The 18,622-nt window shown below is 37.4% G+C and overlaps 1 pseudogene; it reads right to left on the bottom strand.

Moving 5' to 3' along the window:
- Window positions 1-11,637: 11,637 nt before the first annotated feature.
- On the bottom strand, window positions 11,638-11,753 carry LOC112485760 (annotated as a pseudogene).
- Window positions 11,754-18,622: the final 6,869 nt, after the last annotated feature.

Below are 18,622 nucleotides of genomic sequence, written 5' to 3'. Positions count from 1 at the left end.
TCCCCAGTGGGTTGATATTAGGAGGCAGAGTCTTTGGTAGATGATTAGGTCATGAGGATTAATCCCTCATAAATGGGATTAGTGCTTTTAAAGAAGAGACTCTAGGGAGATCCCTCACCGTTTCCATGGAAGATTTAGTGAGAAGACAGCAGTTTATGAACCAGGAAGCAGCCCCTATCAGACATTGAATCTGCTGGCGCCGGGCTCTCAGACTCCCCAAGCTCCAGAACTGTGAGAAACTAACGTTGTTTATAAGCCACCCAGTCTATTGTATAGTGTGATAGCAGCTCAAACTGATTAAGACAAGAGGGATAAAAATGGAAATGATGAGAGACTTGCTGAGTACTTTGAAAAAATTTTAAAAAGCCCAATAATAACATTGAAATTTTACTTTAAAATAGCCAAAAACAGGATGAGAATCAAATGCATATGCTGTAGTTGTTGCAGATTTTAGAAGATACTTTGGTTCTGAATATTTTATAGAATTTCATCTTCCACCACAAAACATACCAGCCCACTAATCAGATCTTCCTTTCTTACTCAGAGTGCCTGAAATGTACTTCTTTTTCTCTCTCTATCCAGCATCTGTTTTCTTCCAAAGCTCAAGTCCAGTCTTATCTCCTATGTAAAACTTGAATATAGTTTCTTCTTTTCTCAGTTCATATTGTCCCATGTCTGGTAAAATACATTTTTGTAGTTATTTATATACTGTATTGTCTTATATTTTTCATTGATTGGTTCTGACTCTCCAAACCGAATTCTCATGGTCTTGGATTCTCTTAATGTTTTTCAAAATGAAAAGTTATGTTGTACAATTCGTAGTACAATTTGTAAATAAGATCAAGTATAAAGAAAGAAATAAAGTCATACAAAGTCTCATCAAATAGGGAAGTAATCATACTATCATTTTGATTGTAGACAATTCATTTTTATACTATGAACCCAAACTAATTTTAGACAGTAATAAAAAAGGAGCTGTATCCGAAGAAATAGAGATTCAGGTGGCAACTTAAATTGTGTTCTACAAAGACAAGGGGGAGGCTACCTTTCATAGCAAAAGTTCCTGCTCAGGTTCTCAATTAGGTTTGTTTAATATAAACAAGATATCCAAATTGTACAGTTCTGATTGGATGGGGAAGGTCTCATTTCACTGGTAGAAAGACAAAACAAGGGTTTCCCTATAGTGCTAGATTCAGATGGTGTAAACAAGCAGGGCACCAAGTGCTCAGTCTGAGGTTCTTCTTGGTATACAGAGTAGGTGAGGAGCAAGGAGCACTTGGCAGTAAATGGCTGCTAGACTTTTATTATCCATAAAATTTGGGTCCTCGGTTGACCATGGGGAGTGCATCTCAGCAGATAAATTCTTTCTTGGGGTTAATATCAAATGAATCTCTCTTCTTGGGGCCCACCACACACACACACACACACACACACACACACACACACACACGTGCATGTGTATGCTTACAAAATTTTTAAGTAAATTAGTTCACACATTAAAAGATGTTTTTAATCTTTTAATTTAATAATTCTGTATGGATATATTTTCATATTGATAAATAGAGATTATTATAATTTATAATAACTGCAAAGTTTACAGTTTTATGGATATGCAATGATTTATCTGGCCAGTCTTCCATTGATGGGCACATAAGTTGCTTCTAAATTTTTGTGATTATAAACAATGTTGAGACAAACAACTCTATACAAGTGCCTTTTCATTTTTTATAATAATCTCATTAAAACAAATTCCTAGAATTATAATTGTTTGATGGAATTATTTGCTTTTAAAATTTCTATTCCTATAACACCTGACACAAAACTAAGGGCAAAGAAAATACAAGCCAGAGAGCCTAGTGGTAATACAGCCTGACAGATACAGGAAGTTTCCGATATACTAACACTGAATACTAAATAGAAATGTAGATAAATGTCTCCGAAAAGAACATAGCCTAAATTCAAAAACTCTGTGTGTTCCCAGGAAAATGTCTTTTGTTTTTCACTCAAGAGAGAGTTTTTAATGTCCATAAAGAAATAGAGTGAGTTAACAACTTCCTGTTAAGAAAAAAATGCTTGGACAGAGCTCCTGTCAACTAAAACTGTCAGAAACCAAGAGAAAGATTTCTTTGCATTCTGATTTAGAATCCAAATGCATTTTCTTCTAGTATCACCAGTTCACCAGTGACTGGTTCAAATATCACTTTACAAAATCCTTTTTAACCTAAAATGTACCTGTGTTCATAACACAATGTCACCGTTACAGATTCAAATTCATTACAGTGTTTCTATGGAAAATATACTCTATATTATAACCACTTAAAATTAACGTATTAAATATAATTCAATCATAAGCTGGGGGCCTGCTAGTATAAGTATATTTATTGTTTACTTTTGCCAAATGTCTGCTCCTGATGCTTTATATCAAAGAATCTCTGCAGTCTGAGCCCCAGTATCCTCATCATAAAATACGAGTGGCCAAAAATAAACTCAAATGAACCTTCCAGTAATACAATTTAACTTGAGAAGCAGATTTCCTGGAGAGAACTACTCATTGAAGAATATTTAGTCATTGTTGGGACCCAATTAGACTAAGTGAAAATAGGTTTTAAACGACTTGGGAGGAGCCGTGTAACATTAATTGCTAAGTACATTTTTACGCTAATTATAATTATTAGAATGTAAGAAGGAAAAATCACTTATCTATAATGAAATTGAATTTGAAAAGGCAGTGTTTGTATTACTTTCTAAAATAAAATTATTTGACAAGAATCCTACCATCAACCAAGATGGAGAGACACGGAGTAAATTTATTCTACTATGGGAAATAATTAAAAAACTGGACAACATATGTGAAAGGACAGTTTTCAAGATATTGGACATCAAAAAGCAAAAGATAGTGATTTGTGAGCGTCAGGAAACCAAAGTGAGCCCTATGATTACACCAACTTAATGCCCTGAGAGAATTCACATGCGGTAGTGCAGGGAGGAAGAATCTAAGAAGATTCCAGCAAGCTCTCTGAGTTTAAAAGGCAGAACTAGGACAATGGGAAAACAAATGAAGCTAAACTTCACAAAACAGAGTATGGGAGAAAAGAAAGTGCACAGAGAGAAGGTTCCAGAGATCTACAAAGAATCTTCTTTGAGTCTTCAGCTGAGTACTTATCAGCTCATTCATCAGAAGAGACTATCTAAGGCTAAGGAATAAAACTTCCAAAATGATTTATTATAGGAACTCACTTAAATGATTATTGAGACCAAGAAGTCCCAAGATCTCCAACCTGCAAGCTGGAGAACCAAAAAAGCCAGTGTTGAAATTCAGTCCAAGTCCAAAGACTGGAGAATCAAGGGGCCAATGGTGTAAGGCACAGTTCATATCCGAAGACCAAACAACCAGGCACTGATGTCCTAAGTCAGGAAAAGATGAATATCCCGGCTCAATCAATAAGAGCAAATTTTCCCTTCTACCTTTTTGTTCTAGTCAAGCCCTCAATGGATTAAACAAGACCCATCCACCTTGGCAAAAGTGATTTTCTTTCCTCAGTCTATCAATTCAAATGCTAGTATTTTTCCTTCTAAAACACCTTCACAGACACTCCCAGAAATATATTATATGTTTAACCAGCTATCTGGGTATCCTTTAGCCTAATCAAGTTGATACATAAAATTAACCATCATAGAGCATAAAAAATAAAGATTTTGCATCAGTAGTAGAGGAAAATTAGCACTGGCTTAAATGTATTGTAACCACGCCCCCCTGCCCCACCCCTCCACAAAATTTTTTTTTAAAATCATTACCAGAAAGGATAGAACTATTTCAAAGAATATTAACTATATCACAGAATTATAAGAAAAACTTATGGGAACAAAAGGTATCTAATATCTAACAGGTTAAAATTCATAATGTCTAACATGGAATAAAAAATTATGCAGCCATGAAATGAAGCAGAAAAATACAGTTCAAAATAAGAACAAATATCAGTAAATTGAGAGCAACCAGAAATGACAAAGATGATATAGTTAGTATACAAGGATCTTAAAACACATTAAAACTGCACTACATGTGCTCAAGATTCTAGAAGAAAGATTGGGCATGTTAATATGGAAGATATAAAATTGAACCAAGTCAAACTTCTAGAAATCAAAAATATAATGTCTGAAATGAAAGATATAGTAAGGTGAGGAGATGGGCAAACTGATAAATAAGAGCAGAGATGGAGGAAAAAGCAAATTTAGGAATGCTTGTGTGCATTGAGGTGTGGATGAAGCATAGTAGTAACCCTGGGCCTCTCTTCAGAGAGAGTGACTTGCTAAAAAAGGAAGAAATAGAAAAAAGAAGAAGACCATTGAAAGGAGCTAAAACAAATATGTAAAAGCAATAAAAACCATAAAAGTTGTGGCACTGTTTGTCACACTGGACTAAGAGACAAATATTCAGGTCTTAACTTTGTTATTTAGTTGTTAGGGTGCTTGAGCAGACCCATCCAACCTGCCCAAGCTTCACTTTCCTCTTCACTAAAATGGAGATTTTAATAATCCTGGTTGTTATTTCAGAGTTTTATTGATATCATATATTCATTCGTAAAACCTTACCCAACACATTGTATGTATCAGGAACTATTCAAGTAGTGTAAATAAAAGACAAAAGACTCAATATTTACATTTATATTCCTTTCAGAATAAGACAGTGGTAGATAGAGGAGAGAAAATTTGTATGTATGTATGTATGTATGTATGTATGTATGTATGTATGTATGTATGTGTGTATATGCACCATCACTATTCTCATGGTATTTTACAGTCTTGGAGGGTAACAGGGGGTTGTAATAAAAGCCTAACAGAGGCATATAAAATAGATTATGATATGGTGAATGTGTATTCAAAAAGAGTGTCTTGAAAAGCCAACTCCCAACTGCAATTCTGAAAATATATAGGAATTGATGATGCACAAGCCGAGAAACAGGAGGCAGAGTGAATGGGTGAGGGTGTAGAGAAAAGGCTGGGAGAGGAATAGCGAAAAGAGCAAAGCTTTGGAATCAGTAAGACCTGGTTTCAAATGTAAAGTATATTGTTTACTGTCTGAGTATGACAGGTACTTTGCAAGATAATTATGATGATTGTAGACAATTTATGGAAAATAGCAAAATTCAATATATAATGGTATAATGATGCTTATTTCAGTTAGTGAGAACATGAGAACATGTGCAAAGTGAAGTCATGGAAGTATTAGCATGGATTGGAGAAGTGGAACCAAATTCTGAGATTTCCATTTCAGGTAAGAAATGATGAGGTCTCGCCTTAGGTAGTAGCAAGAAGATTAGCAACATGGGAAGGAAATAAAAGGGTAAAGTCTCTAGGACTTGGTGTGGGTGATGTCTGCTTGTGCATGGGCTCCTTGTTGGATCTCTTCATGGAGGTGGGAAATTGGGCAGAAGAAACAGGTTTGCCTGAGAGGTAAAAGACAGGAGCAAGGAAGGGAACTGGGGTTTGCATTTGTACCTGTTGAATTTGAAGTGTCTCTAGGACATTCAAGAGATGTTCAGGAATGATCGTTTGCACTGGAGATTTCGTTTTTAGAGTTGTCAACTCAAAAGTAGTAATGGAAGCCATGGGCGTGGATGAGATAGCCTTGGGAGAGCGTTTAGAGGGAAGTGAGAACAATAGCAAATAATAATAGTCAGTGGTGGATTGAGAAAGAAAAGCTTCTCCAAGGAGAAAGGACAGTGCATATGCCAGGATTTGGTACACTCCCAGAAGCTGATGCTTAGCATCTTCTTCTCCCTTTCTGGATCCTGTCTATTATCTTAGACTCTCAGTCTTCTTGAGTTGTCTATTATGCCCCTTCCAGAGACAACATCTCATTTACTAACCATATCTCCTCACTTCCATCTTCCTCTCCATACTTCTCTTCTCCCTACCGACAGGTTTTTAGCTTATTTGTTAAGTTAAATCACCAGCAAATCCCAAAGGAAAACTAACCAATGGTGTAATACAGACACCCACAGTAAACAGAGAGGCGGCAATTTACCAGCCTGCTTGGCAAACTGTCTTTCCCAGGATATCTAAAATCAAATCATTTAATTCTTTCACGTGCAACTCCCATCCTTGATAAAAACATATGGAAAAGCAGAGATGACAAGAACAGGAAGCAGCAAATGGAATACAAAATATTGCTACAACCCTCATACTACCCCCTCTTCAAGCAGGAGGAAAGAACCTCCTAAGGGGAAATTGAGGAGGTGGGAGGACACTTTCAGGCAGAAGATGATTCTTTAGGCATAGGGAGCCTGGTATTCCATTGTTCCCACCTGGTATATAGTGTCATGCTGTTTTCATGTAAAGCAGTAAGATTTTTAAAAATATTATAACCAGTAGGATCTACTGAACCATCGGGATGTGTGGGCCACTCAAGATTCTCAGGTGGAACTGCATTGATATGAAAAATTCTAAATATTCATAAGTACCAGGGTTTGTAAAGTAGACTTTGAATTGTACCAGGTGTCCTGGATTTTGAATCAGAAAGTTTGTTCAATGTCTTATTCTGAAAATATGGAAACAAAACCTCCCACTAGATGTCTCAGGAGATGGTTTGCTCTCCCATTCAAATGAGGGCCCATAATCTTTCTTGTAGCTCTCTCATGTTCTTCAAGACTGTTTAGTATAAGAGAGAGAGGGTGCCGAATTTACAACCAGCACTGCGCATGTGTGACCTTTGGACTGTTTCATCTATGGGCCTCTAAATCTATAGTAGTTTCTTATCTGTTGATCCTTATAATATGATTTTGAACCACTGCCTAGGTGAGAAGAAGATTGTATGGACTCTTCTTTCTCCTAGTCCTTCTCTGTTCTTCTAAATCTCAGAGTGTATATTAAGAAGCTGGCTCAGTGCTGGCATGTAGTATGCATTTGATATATGGTAACTGTCATCATGTATTCCTGTAGCATATATTCCACATATAGGATTCTCTTTCTTCTCAAACTCTTATTTCAGAAACTTTGCATACATGTAGGGCATATAGATTCTCAATAACCTATATGGAATATTGAGATGTTTCAGCACTATCAGGTCTGATGTCTGTACTTGACCAAAGTTTGCTGATGGCTACTGCTTTTCCTAATCATCATAAGGATCTAGGCTTCTATCCATGGAGGCTGCTGGTAGAAATGTCACTAAAACAGTTGAGTATCAGCTCTAAAAGAGGAGCAGCTAAGACTACAGAGATATTGATGTACATCTCATCCAAGTTCCATTGGTTCCGGGGAGGAGCAAGGTAAACTGCTAATGCAGATGGCTTAGCACATATTCGAAAAACTAGGAATAGGAAGAGATTATCAACTACTTATTACCTTCCTAGAAGTTCTCCTCTCTCTGTCTCTCCCTTTCTTTCTTCGTTTGTTTCTTCTTCCTTCCAACAGTAATTACTATGTGCCTAACATGTACCAGGCACTTACTATTGTAGGTATTGGAGATATGAGAGTGAACAACACAAACCAGACCTTCACTCTCAAGAGAATGAGATTCTGGGTAGAGGAGATAGACAGCAAATAAATGCACTGATGAACAAGTTAATTTCAGATAGTAGTAGGTGCTGCGAAAACCATAACATGGTAGAGGGTGACTAGAGTATAAAAGGTGGGAGGGAGAGCTTCTCTGAAGATTTGACATTTGCACTGAGACCTGAATAGCAAGAAGGAACTCACTTGGAGATTTGAGGGAATGAGCTTTCCATACAAAAGGAACAGCAAATTCAAAGGCCTGAAGTAGGGATATGTTTGGTGAGTTCAAGGAACCAAAAAAGAGGCCTGTGTGGCTGATGTATATTGAAAGGGAAAGCAGTAGGAGGTGAGCTCATTGTGGTGGGAAGGAGCCACATCATTGTGTAGACCCTGACAAGAACTTCGGATTTTGTTCTACTGGGAAGCCAATGGACAGTCTTAAGGAGAGAACGATGTCATCTAATTTACACTGAAAAATGTAATTCTAGCAGGTGGATGGAGAATAGAGTGAAACAAACCAGTCTCATTACTTCCTAATCATTCTTATCATGTGGATTTAAAATAATTCAATGGTACCTCCATCTAATCACTTGGCTCTTGCCAAGGCTCATCATCAACTTGAAAGCACAAACTTTGGTCCCCACAGTAGCTATTTAAGAGAATGCAAAGTAGGCCCTTAGGACAATTCCAACAGAGAAATGCCAGTTTGATTGTGTACATTCTGGCACATGATTTCTTTAAAAACTTCTCTTGGTTTAGCCTCATCTACATTTTAACTCCCACAATACAGTCTCAGTCCTACACTGCTCTATGCCACTCACCTTTGGCCATATATTAGAATTGCCCAGGGGTCTTTAGAGATCCATGCCCAGGCTGCACTGCACTACAGTCCATTAAATCAGAATCTCGGAGGTGGGCCCCAGGCTTTGGAGTTTTTTGGAGCTTCTGCTGGCGATCCCCTTGGGCAACAAAGGCAGCCACTGTCTCACAAAAACAGGCACAGTAGAGCATCTGATAGTGATGGCAAGGGGCATGGGACCACGACAAATGTGCGCTGTCACTGCTGTGTCTCTGGAGAACCTAAAAAAAGGCAATGAAGAGCTTCCAGCTTCTGGGGTGTGCCTATTCTGAAGGTTGAAGGAATGCACACAGCTAACGGCAGGAGGCCACTCTGCAGTCAGCAGCACAGTTGCTTTGCAGTGAGGTGCCCAGATTTGCAAATGAAACTAGAGGACCTATTGACTCTTCAGAAGACAATTGGGAACCTTGACAAACTCTATTTAAAAATAATAAATGAAACAAAGGATGATTTCATCCAAATAGGATGCCTGTGCAAGTAGCATCATAAAGATAGATGCCACCCCTGCTCTGAAGTGCCTGACATCCTACAGGGCTCAAAATGTAAAAGCTAACACATCTTGTCAAGCTCTAAAATAAGGGAGGCAGCACTCCCACTTTCCTATTTAGTTTTTCTGCATTTGTTATGCTTAGCTGCTAGGTTAAAACAAAAAAAGAAAAAGAAGAGAGAGAAGATAGTAAAAAATAAAAAGCCCTAGCTAGATTATTGGCATAAGCCAATCAAGCAAGTTTTCATTGTTATCTGTGGTGGTGGTGGTTAGTTTGGGTTTACTTTTTGATAATATACGGAAATGGACAAAGGGAGGACAATGCTATAGAATTCTAAAACACTTTATTGTAGTCTTTTCTACATGCTTTAACACTGAATAACATTCTGCTTTATGTGGTTTGCTATTATTTCAGATGTGTTAATCTTACTAAATCTGGTAAAAATCTTAAGAACATATTTCTTCCATGATTTAAACAGCACCTGTTCACAGGTACTGGTTGCCTAGCAATCATAGATTCAATATTAAAGAGACCAGGTAATACTTGTACCTATTTTTATATTACTTCTTTCTTTCCTGTCTCCAACCCCTAACTTTTCCCCTTTGTGTGTGTGTGTGTGTGTGTGTGTGTGTGTGTGTGTGTGTCTGTGATTCTCCAAAGGAAGCATAAAGCTCTATATAGGCAGCCTAGTAACTATGAAACTTCAATGTATTTTGTCAGGGATCTTAGGGCATTGTTCTTAAAAGTGTGCTTACAAGTGACATGCCAAACTAGCTTAGACCTAGGTTCCTTGTGTCAAGACCCAGATATCTGCAAGAAGTGGACTGGATCCTACATAAAGAGAAGCTTAGTAGGTCAGTAACTTAACCCACCAAAGACCATGAAGTTGCTAAGAAAAGAAGTTGCAGAAGTCAAGGAGGAATTCTCGCCCCCCAAGTATGTCAGTGCTGATCTAGATCCCTCAACAGAGATAATTACAACCTGAAAAAGAGCAAGGCAACATTCAGAGGGCAAAAAATGTCATACTTAGCAGCCTAGGAATGGAGGTAAGAGTGGCAAGCATCACTAGCTACATCGAAGAAGAGATTCTTTAAAACTCTCTAGAGAGGGCAGTCTTAGTGGCAAGTGAGTCACCAGTGTTCTTAGAATTGTCTGTCATAGAAGACTCTCCTGGGAACTCCTGAGAAGAAATGGGACCATGAAGTTATCTCCTTCCTGATTATACACACATGTGGAAGATAAACCCCCAAATCTTTCACTGACTGTGAAACTCACTGGTCCCAAGAACGTGGAATCCTGCTGAGTCCTGGCGCTTAGGAATTCATGAGCCTCGGTTTTCTACTATCCCTGTGGTCTAAGAAACAAGAATCATAGTCACTGTTATGGCTGGAAGTTAAATGAGACAATTTGAAGAATGTGAGGATTAAATATCTCAAGGGTTATAGTGTTCCCCAGAAACTTCTCTAGTGACTCCCTAGTCAAGATAATTATCAAAATCACCTGAGGCACTTATTAACAACAATACAGAGTTTCTGGATCCACTCTGTAACCATCAGAAGCTCCAAATGAGGGTTCTTGGAACCCTTATGTATAAAAGGTTTCCCAGATGAACCTGATGGTACATGACTGGTTTGGAAGCCACTGTTGTATAATGACCAAAAAACAGGTTTTACACAACCAACTAGCAAAAACTTGCACTTGACCTTTTAAAAACTAATAAGAAAGTCATTAATCAGTTTCCTCAGTCATTAATCAGAAAGTCTTGGTATAATTTTCAGAAGAAACAGACTTTAATAATTAATAGTCTCTAATTTTAGTGCAAAGCAAGAACTCCTGGGGGAGGAAGGAGTAGGGCTGAAGTGTTGCTTTCTTCTCCTGTTGAATTTTCCATCATGGCTCTTAACACTGATAGCAAGTCTGAGACCCAGATTAACAAAAGTAACTTTCTCTTGCCTCAGACAGGTAATGAAATAACAGTCTCCTTTAGCTACTTCTAAATGACTTTTGCTTTAAATCATTTCTGTATAAGACAGAACTACTTTGCAGTCTTCCAAACATTCTGCAAACTTTAGTGGGTGATCTCAGTCTCTGTAAATCTACTGGAAAGAGGAGTCAGGGTTGGGGCTCAAAATAAGGAAAGGAGACCAGTGGGGAGTTTTCTCTCAGCGGGGTTACAGAAGTTATAAATAAATTATTAAAAAAGGAGGCGGGTTATGAGGGAGTAGGAAAATCGGGACAATAATACATGGTTTGGTAGTAGAAGGCCAAGAAAAACCAATAATGATACTGACATGGTATGTGAAATGTGCTATGCTTTGCTAGAATGAAAGTAGAACACTGGGTCGAGGTCTGGCTGCAACTCACCCCTCTCTTCTCAGGGAGAGCCTTGTCTGTAGTGCCATTACGGCGTTACAAGAGTTATGTTTCACATCTGTTCTTCTAGGTTGTGAACGTACTGAGCTCAGGGAATGTGTATATTCACCTTTAGATTCCTGGTCTTTAACAGGATTCCTGGCACATAGTCAGTTCTCAATAAATGTCGAATGAATGAGTGCAGCAGCTTCAGCCTCGAGGGCATTATCCATGGAATAGTCTTGCAGATAGATGTTCTGAGTTAATAAAAATGTTGAAAATGCCCATAATTTGTTCCTAAAGTAGGTCTGAGTCTTGAGTAGTTTCTAGAATAAAATTTTCAGAGATTACCCATAAGAGTGTATTAAGTTTTGTGTGGTTCTTATTTTTATGTTTTATTTTTATTTATTTATTTATTTACTTACTTACTTACTTATTTATTAACGCCTACACCTGGTCTTCCTAGGTGGTCTCCCATCCAAGTACTAACCAGGCTCGACTCTGCTTAGCTTCTGAGATCAGATGAGATCAGGAACGTTCAGGGTGGCATGGCATTAGACGATTCTTATTCTTTTTTAAGTAAAGCTGTATTTTTTATTAAGCGTTTAAGACACTATGCCATAGCCTCCCCATTGCAGCCATATTTCCTGAGTTTAGGCTTTGCCGATGATCTCATTACACTGCATTTACAAAATGTAGGGTAAAAGGATACATCCCATTGGTGTCTGTGACCGATTCTGTTAATAATTGTTTTCCTTTTCACGTTATAGAAGCCAAGAGCTGTTCCACACTCTATAGGCTCTTGTACTGGACTCGAACAAAGAGAAAGCAAATATGGACAACATTAAAGACCGAAATGGCACAACGAGAATAATAACTTAAGCTCATTCGCCTACTGACACTTGAAAATTAAGGGACAACCACTTAACTGGAGAGATAAAAAGAGTGGTGAAAAGAGCCAGAGAAAGAGCAGGCCTGCCCATAATAGGTTATATGCTTCACAACTGGTAGGTTTTCCTTTGTCACAGGTGTTGTCGGTTGGCACTGTATCAGTCAATTATGTATTGCTGCATAATAAACCACTAGATTTCAGTGACAGACAACATTAAGGTATTGGTTTCACTCACATGTGGCTGGTTTAGGCTGGGGTTGACTGGGTAGCTCTGAGTTGCCTGCTGTGCCCCGGCCTGCCTGTATTTCTCGTCTTCCTTGCATTGAATGCTATCAGGGGAATCTTTGTTAACGACAATGGCAGAAGAACAAAAGGGCCCATACAATCAGGCAAGAACATTTTAAACTTCTGCTTATGAAATCTACTGACATCTCATTGGCCAAAGCAGATTACATGGCCAAATACAAACTCAAAGGGTGGTGAAGTATATTCTTTCCATGGAAGTGGAAAGTAAATATTTTTAAATGGCAATTGAATGTTCACAGGCTGAGTCCTAGTCTGATGCATTTCAAGAGTAATTGGAGATCATTTTGCTAAGGAGGTCAAGGGTAGGTGGTTCTCATATTATCAAGTTACAGATGTTTTTACTCTCATACGTTGCTGATAGGACAGTGTACTAATACAGTGTACTAATATCCTTTCTACAAGATACATTAGCAAGTTCTTACCTGTTAACTTCTAAGAATTGTGAGTTGTGTAAAAAGATTTTTACATAAAGTCATCGATCTCACTTTTAAATTAGTGAAATACTAGAAACAACTACAAGGATTGGATGAATAAAGTATGGCACATCCAACTGATGGAATATCTGTGCCATATTATAGTGATGTTATAACAGACAATAGTGCCAACATAGCTATTTAATGAATACAATTACAAAACAATAGTTATAATATACTAATTTTGCTTTTAAATCATGTGGGTATAGGTATTCATATTAAGATTCTGTAGAGATCTAAAATCAAATATAATAATGTTTATTTTGGCTCGAGACATTTTCTTCAGAAATCCATTCTATACTTCCTCCTGAGCACTAGAGGACAAACAGATTATCCAGGGACTATATGTGCCTGAGTCTAGGAGAGGACATGTGACTTAGTTCTTGAAAACGATGTGAGTAGAGCTATTTGTACATAAATTCTTGCATAATGGTTCTTTCCTCTCTTCCTGATGGCTAGAGTAAACTGGTAAGCCACATTGAAGAAGAGAGAACTACTACACTAATTGAAATGTTCTCAGAATTCTTATATGAGAGGGAAATTAATTTTTATAATTTCTAATTCACAAAATTTTAGGATGGCTTTATTTTAGCAACTAGGATAAACTCTAAATCACACAGTGGGTTTACTAATGATTTTTATTCTCTTCTCCAAGGTTTTCTGCATTTTCCAAAATTTCCGTTTTGGATAAGTAGTAATGCATAATTAACACAAGAAATAACAAATAGTCTTTTTTAAGCCTAAATATCTTATTCCAAGACTTCCTGAAAATAATTAATACAAATGTTTGAAGCAGATATCTTTTTTTTCTCTTTCATTATTATTAAATTTATGGGATGGAAAAGCAACAGCGATTTCTAGACCCTGCCATTTCTGACATCTTCCTGATATTTTGAGGTCCTTTTTTAACCAAGAAAGTTTGGAAGTAGATATAGTGTTTGGGACTCAGGCCAAAATGGGTTTGAAATTTCTTCTGAGATTTGGATAAGTTATCAAAACCTCTCTGAGTCTCCGTTTTCCTCCACTGTATAACTTGCAAGATGACTGTGAGAATTCAGTGAATGTGTAAGAGAATAAAAACCATCCCAGGGTGAAGCACATCATTATGTATCCTCGATGAGATGTAAGTTTCCTTTATTTCATTTCCTTCATTTACAAAAATCTGATCACTTAGACCAAATACTTGGTATTGAGAAATGTGTGAAACATACCATTTTGTCTTTTTAAGCTTGTGCTTTGATCTTTCATCCAAAATTTTATATTCCTTTGGAAAGGAGAATTATAGCATTACGTGACTAAATATGTCACTGAATTCTTCTTTCTTGTTCATTTTCCCATTAGGCTGCTGGCCAGTCAAGTTAGGGAGGGAACATGCTGACAGGATTTCAAGGTTAGCATAACATTCCTCCACTCTCTCTCTAGCTTATATTTAGCAAAATATAGTTGAGGCAGAGAATTGCATTGCTCTTGGCAGAAATTAGAGACTACTTTGTGTAAACACAATTAAAAAGTGAGTTGGAGGGGGAGATATAAACAGAAAAATCCACAGTCTGCAAAAGCACTGTATGGGAATTTCATTGCATGTTTTCTGAAAAGACTAGAAATAACATGCATAGTCATGAAGCTCAAATTAAACTCATTAACTCCTATAGCCACTCATAACCTTTCCTTTATGTTATACCTCTCCCCTTTCATTAAATTAGAATATTAAATCTACTCTAAATCTTGTATTTGACATCCACGGGCAAAAATTAAAATATACACACACAGAGAATACTTTTTAGGAGATGAACCTTTAATGAAATATTTAAAAACTTCAGCTCCTTGTCCCTGTTTTCCTCCTTCACTTTCAGGGTATCCTCTCTTTCTCTCTTCCCTCTTCTTACCCCTCTCCCCACCTTTTTCCCTGCCCCCACCCCCTTTCTCATTCCCTCTTTCTCCCTTCTTTCCTACTCAAATCTAGCCTTTCCATCATCCCTCTTGACCTCATCCCCTCCCAAATGCTAAGATTCTTTGTCCTTGTTTTCTTCTTAATATTTTTTGTTTGTTTGTTTTGTATATCCCAGATTTTGTATATCCCACATTTCTGATCTTGTAGAGGTAAATGTGATGAGGTTGTCAGAACAGATGTGTTCACCTACTGTTCTCTTAAACTGTCACTTTGCATTTTAACAGTTACTTGTATGCATGTGAGCCTTAAAGAAACTCTCCAGGAATAGCTCTCACTGAAGAAACAAATTAAGGATCTAAATAGTAGGTGATTTTTAATGTATATATACTTGCTGATACCTTGCTTGTGACAATAATTATAATTCTGCATAGAATGTTTTCCTCTCAGGGAGTATTTGAGTTCTTGTGCCAGATAGAAGACACTGAAATCAGTATAATGAATGTTTGAAACTGTCCCCGCTATTTCATGGTCGTGAACTCGATTTGATTTACTGCACCGCTTGCAAAGCTGCATTTCTCTGGAGCAAATGGAGTAATCAAAGATGACATCTGGTAACCAGGTGCCAGGTCAGGATTTCACCAAGGTTCAAAGTAAAAAACTATAAAAGACATTCAATACACAGAGACACTCAATTGTTATTTCAAGGTGGGACAGCAAAAGGAAACCAGAAACTGGTCGATTATCAGAGGGAGGAGCAAGCATGGGAAGAGAGGGGATCCATGTGAATGTTGAAGACTTTGGCACCTCAGTAGGGTCTGCCTGGCATTTCAATGAGACTTTGTGTAGAATTCGATATTCTGTTCAAGTGCTGTCATTTGCAGAGTAGTGGTGGGGAAGAAACAGGTAAAAAAGGCTGCTCAAAAAAGAAAGCGAATCCTTGCAAAATGGATGGTAATGATAATCAATTATATATTTACTACTATGATGAGCTTACCGCAGGCTATACATCATTCTCAAGGTATTTCATACATTATCTCATTTAAATATAGGAAGAATAGCCTTCCCATCATAGAAAAGCAACGAGGGTTGAAAATTAGTGTTCTAGAGAATCCTGGGAGAAACAGGACCATGGGGTCTCAGCTAGGAATTATAGAAAAGCACTTTTAGCAACTAAAAGTAAACTCTTAGGTAAATACATATGTAAGTTGCAAACTATTGCACATTAACAGTATCTGAGGAGTACACAGGCATCATAACTCTCAATCATCACAGGAAGTCTGGAATGGAGGCACCTTACAAGGAAACTGAGGTTTCAACAATTTCAAGAACTTCCCCAAGATAATAAAGCTAAAAAATGGCTGAGCTAGAATTTAAACCCAGAGCGATTTTCCCCTAGGCTATGCCTTTTCATCACTATAGTATGCCGTCTCTGGTCTCACCTTTTCTATTCTTATCTGAAGGTTTACTGCCGGAGATAATTCTCTTTCACCCTTGTTGACAAATTTGACCACGTTTCTAACTATTACTATAACTGAAATCACAGAATAAATATTCAATTATTTTCATCAGGACAGAATACCCTAAATTCTTCTCTTCCCAAGGCGCAATTTGACACCACTTTAAACTCAGAATAAGCACACAACACTCTTTTGCCATACTTATCCACACTTCAGAACAGATTGAACTCTCTTGATGCCAAAGCTTAATGATAAATCGTGTAGCTCAGTTTAGTGTCATAATATCAGCTTGCATTTCTTTAGCACCTGTCATCCCCATGGATACCAAAGTAATTACAGTCATAGACCAATATGCATCTATATATAGGTGTCTCTTCACCACCTTGGGGACATCGTTTCTGTCTTGAGGAATTGTCTGACAGTTCTAAAGAAGAATGAAGACAACACAAAATATTCATTTAAATCATAATATTCCTTGTGCTGCATATCCACTACAAGCAGGATAAATTTGAAGCTAGAAACTATTATAACTATACGCAGAATTTTTAATGCTTTGGGTTTAAATGTACCTTTTACCATTCTATTCTTGAATCAAAAAAACAAAACAAAACAAATTTTCTTTGGAAAGTCGTACTTTGCTAACAGCTTCTCTAATTCTATTTTTTATATTTAAAAATCAAACATCAATTTGCTTAATGAGAGTCAAGTTTCTATATTGTCCTGAGTGCCACATGTTTCTTTCGAATGACAATATTCTTCATCACAGACTGAAGAGAAAAAGTCTTCCCACTCATGACATGCATTAATTTTTTAATTACAAATAATTCAACACATATTAAGTATCAACGATTTTAGACACGCTTCTTGGTGGTGGAATGTAAGTAGGGATAAGAATATAAATGATGAGTAAGCCATGATACCTGCTCTAAAGAAATTCACAAGGTAGTAGGAGAAACAAATATAAACCACCTTTACACGTATTAGATGTGATATCATTACAACATACAAAAATTTTTGTGGAGCACAGAAGAGGAAGCAATGAATTCTCCTTGGGAGAACAGGGAATGTCCAACAGAGGAGATGGTATAATATGTTCCGACAATATAGTGTTGAGAGAAGGTTCCCCATGAGTCTCTCATGTTTCTGCACATCTTGTGAGTAAGGCATTGCCCTTTTGTTCTGGACTTTTTTCAAGAATGTTTGTATAGCAAGATCGATAGAGCTAGTGTGTCTCCCTCCTGAGAATAGACAGATTTTCTCACTTCCAATTATAATAAAGATAATGTTTCCCTTGGCGCAAAGAACAAGCATGCTTACAGCCCATTATAAAAGAGGCATATTCCCTAAGCTTAGGGTTCTTTAGCTGTGCTATAACAACTAGGACCCTTCCCATCAGCCCCATAAGGACTTGGAGGCGGAAGGGAAGAAGAGGTGGTACAAATATGACACTCATGATCTTTTCTCTGCCAGAGTATTAAAGTTCTTTGTCTCTGACCCAAGAGTCTTGTGTTTTCTGACAGCATCCATGAAGTACTAACAGACTAACTTACTAGATGTTAAGAGCAGTCTCAGACCCCTCACATTTCCTTACAGATAGCCTTTACTATAGGCTAGATTATTGTCCAAGCACTTTATACTTATTAACTCACTATCACAACAGTGCTATGATGTAGGTGCAGTAGTCTTTCCTTATCTGTAGTTTCACTTTTTGCAGTTTGTTACCAATGGTCAACCGCAGTCCAAAAAATTAAATAAAAAATTCAAGAAATAAATAATTCATAAGTTTTAAATTGCACATTATTTTGAGTAGCATGATGAATTCTCAAGCTGTCCCATTCCATCCCCTCTGGGGCATGAATCTTTCCTTTGTCCAGCATACTCACGCCATCTACACTACCTGCCCAGTAGTCACTTATTTGCCATTCGGGTTATCAGATCAGCTGTCGAGATATCACAGTGTTCATATTCAGGTAACCCAATTTTAATTAATAATGGCCCCAAGGCACAAGAGTAGTTTAAACTTTGTCATAGGTATGCAGGTATAGGAAAAAATATAACGTGTAACAGACTTAGTACTACTCATGATTTCAGGCATCTACTGAGAGTCTTGGAACTTATCCCCATGGATAGGGGGGGAACTACTATACAATTATTATCATCATCTCGTATTACAGGTCAAGAGATTACATAAGACACTGAGAGATTACATATAAATCTGTGCAATTTGAATTGAGAGTCTATGAACTTCGCTAATACTCGACTTTGCCACCTCCATGGTTGAGAGCTCAGTGCCTTCCATTGCTGAAGAGCTGGAGGTTGTGTCATGGCTATCAGTTTGGCACCTTCATAAAAAAGATTCTCTTCACATGAAATGCATGTAAAAATTATGGAAGAGCCTCTTGAGAGAGTA

Source organism: Pteropus alecto, unplaced genomic scaffold, assembly GCF_000325575.1.
Source record: "Pteropus alecto unplaced genomic scaffold, ASM32557v1 scaffold188, whole genome shotgun sequence".
NCBI classification, from domain to species: Eukaryota; Metazoa; Chordata; class Mammalia; order Chiroptera; family Pteropodidae; genus Pteropus; species Pteropus alecto.
This window is presented reverse-complemented; position numbering and strand designations above follow the sequence as displayed.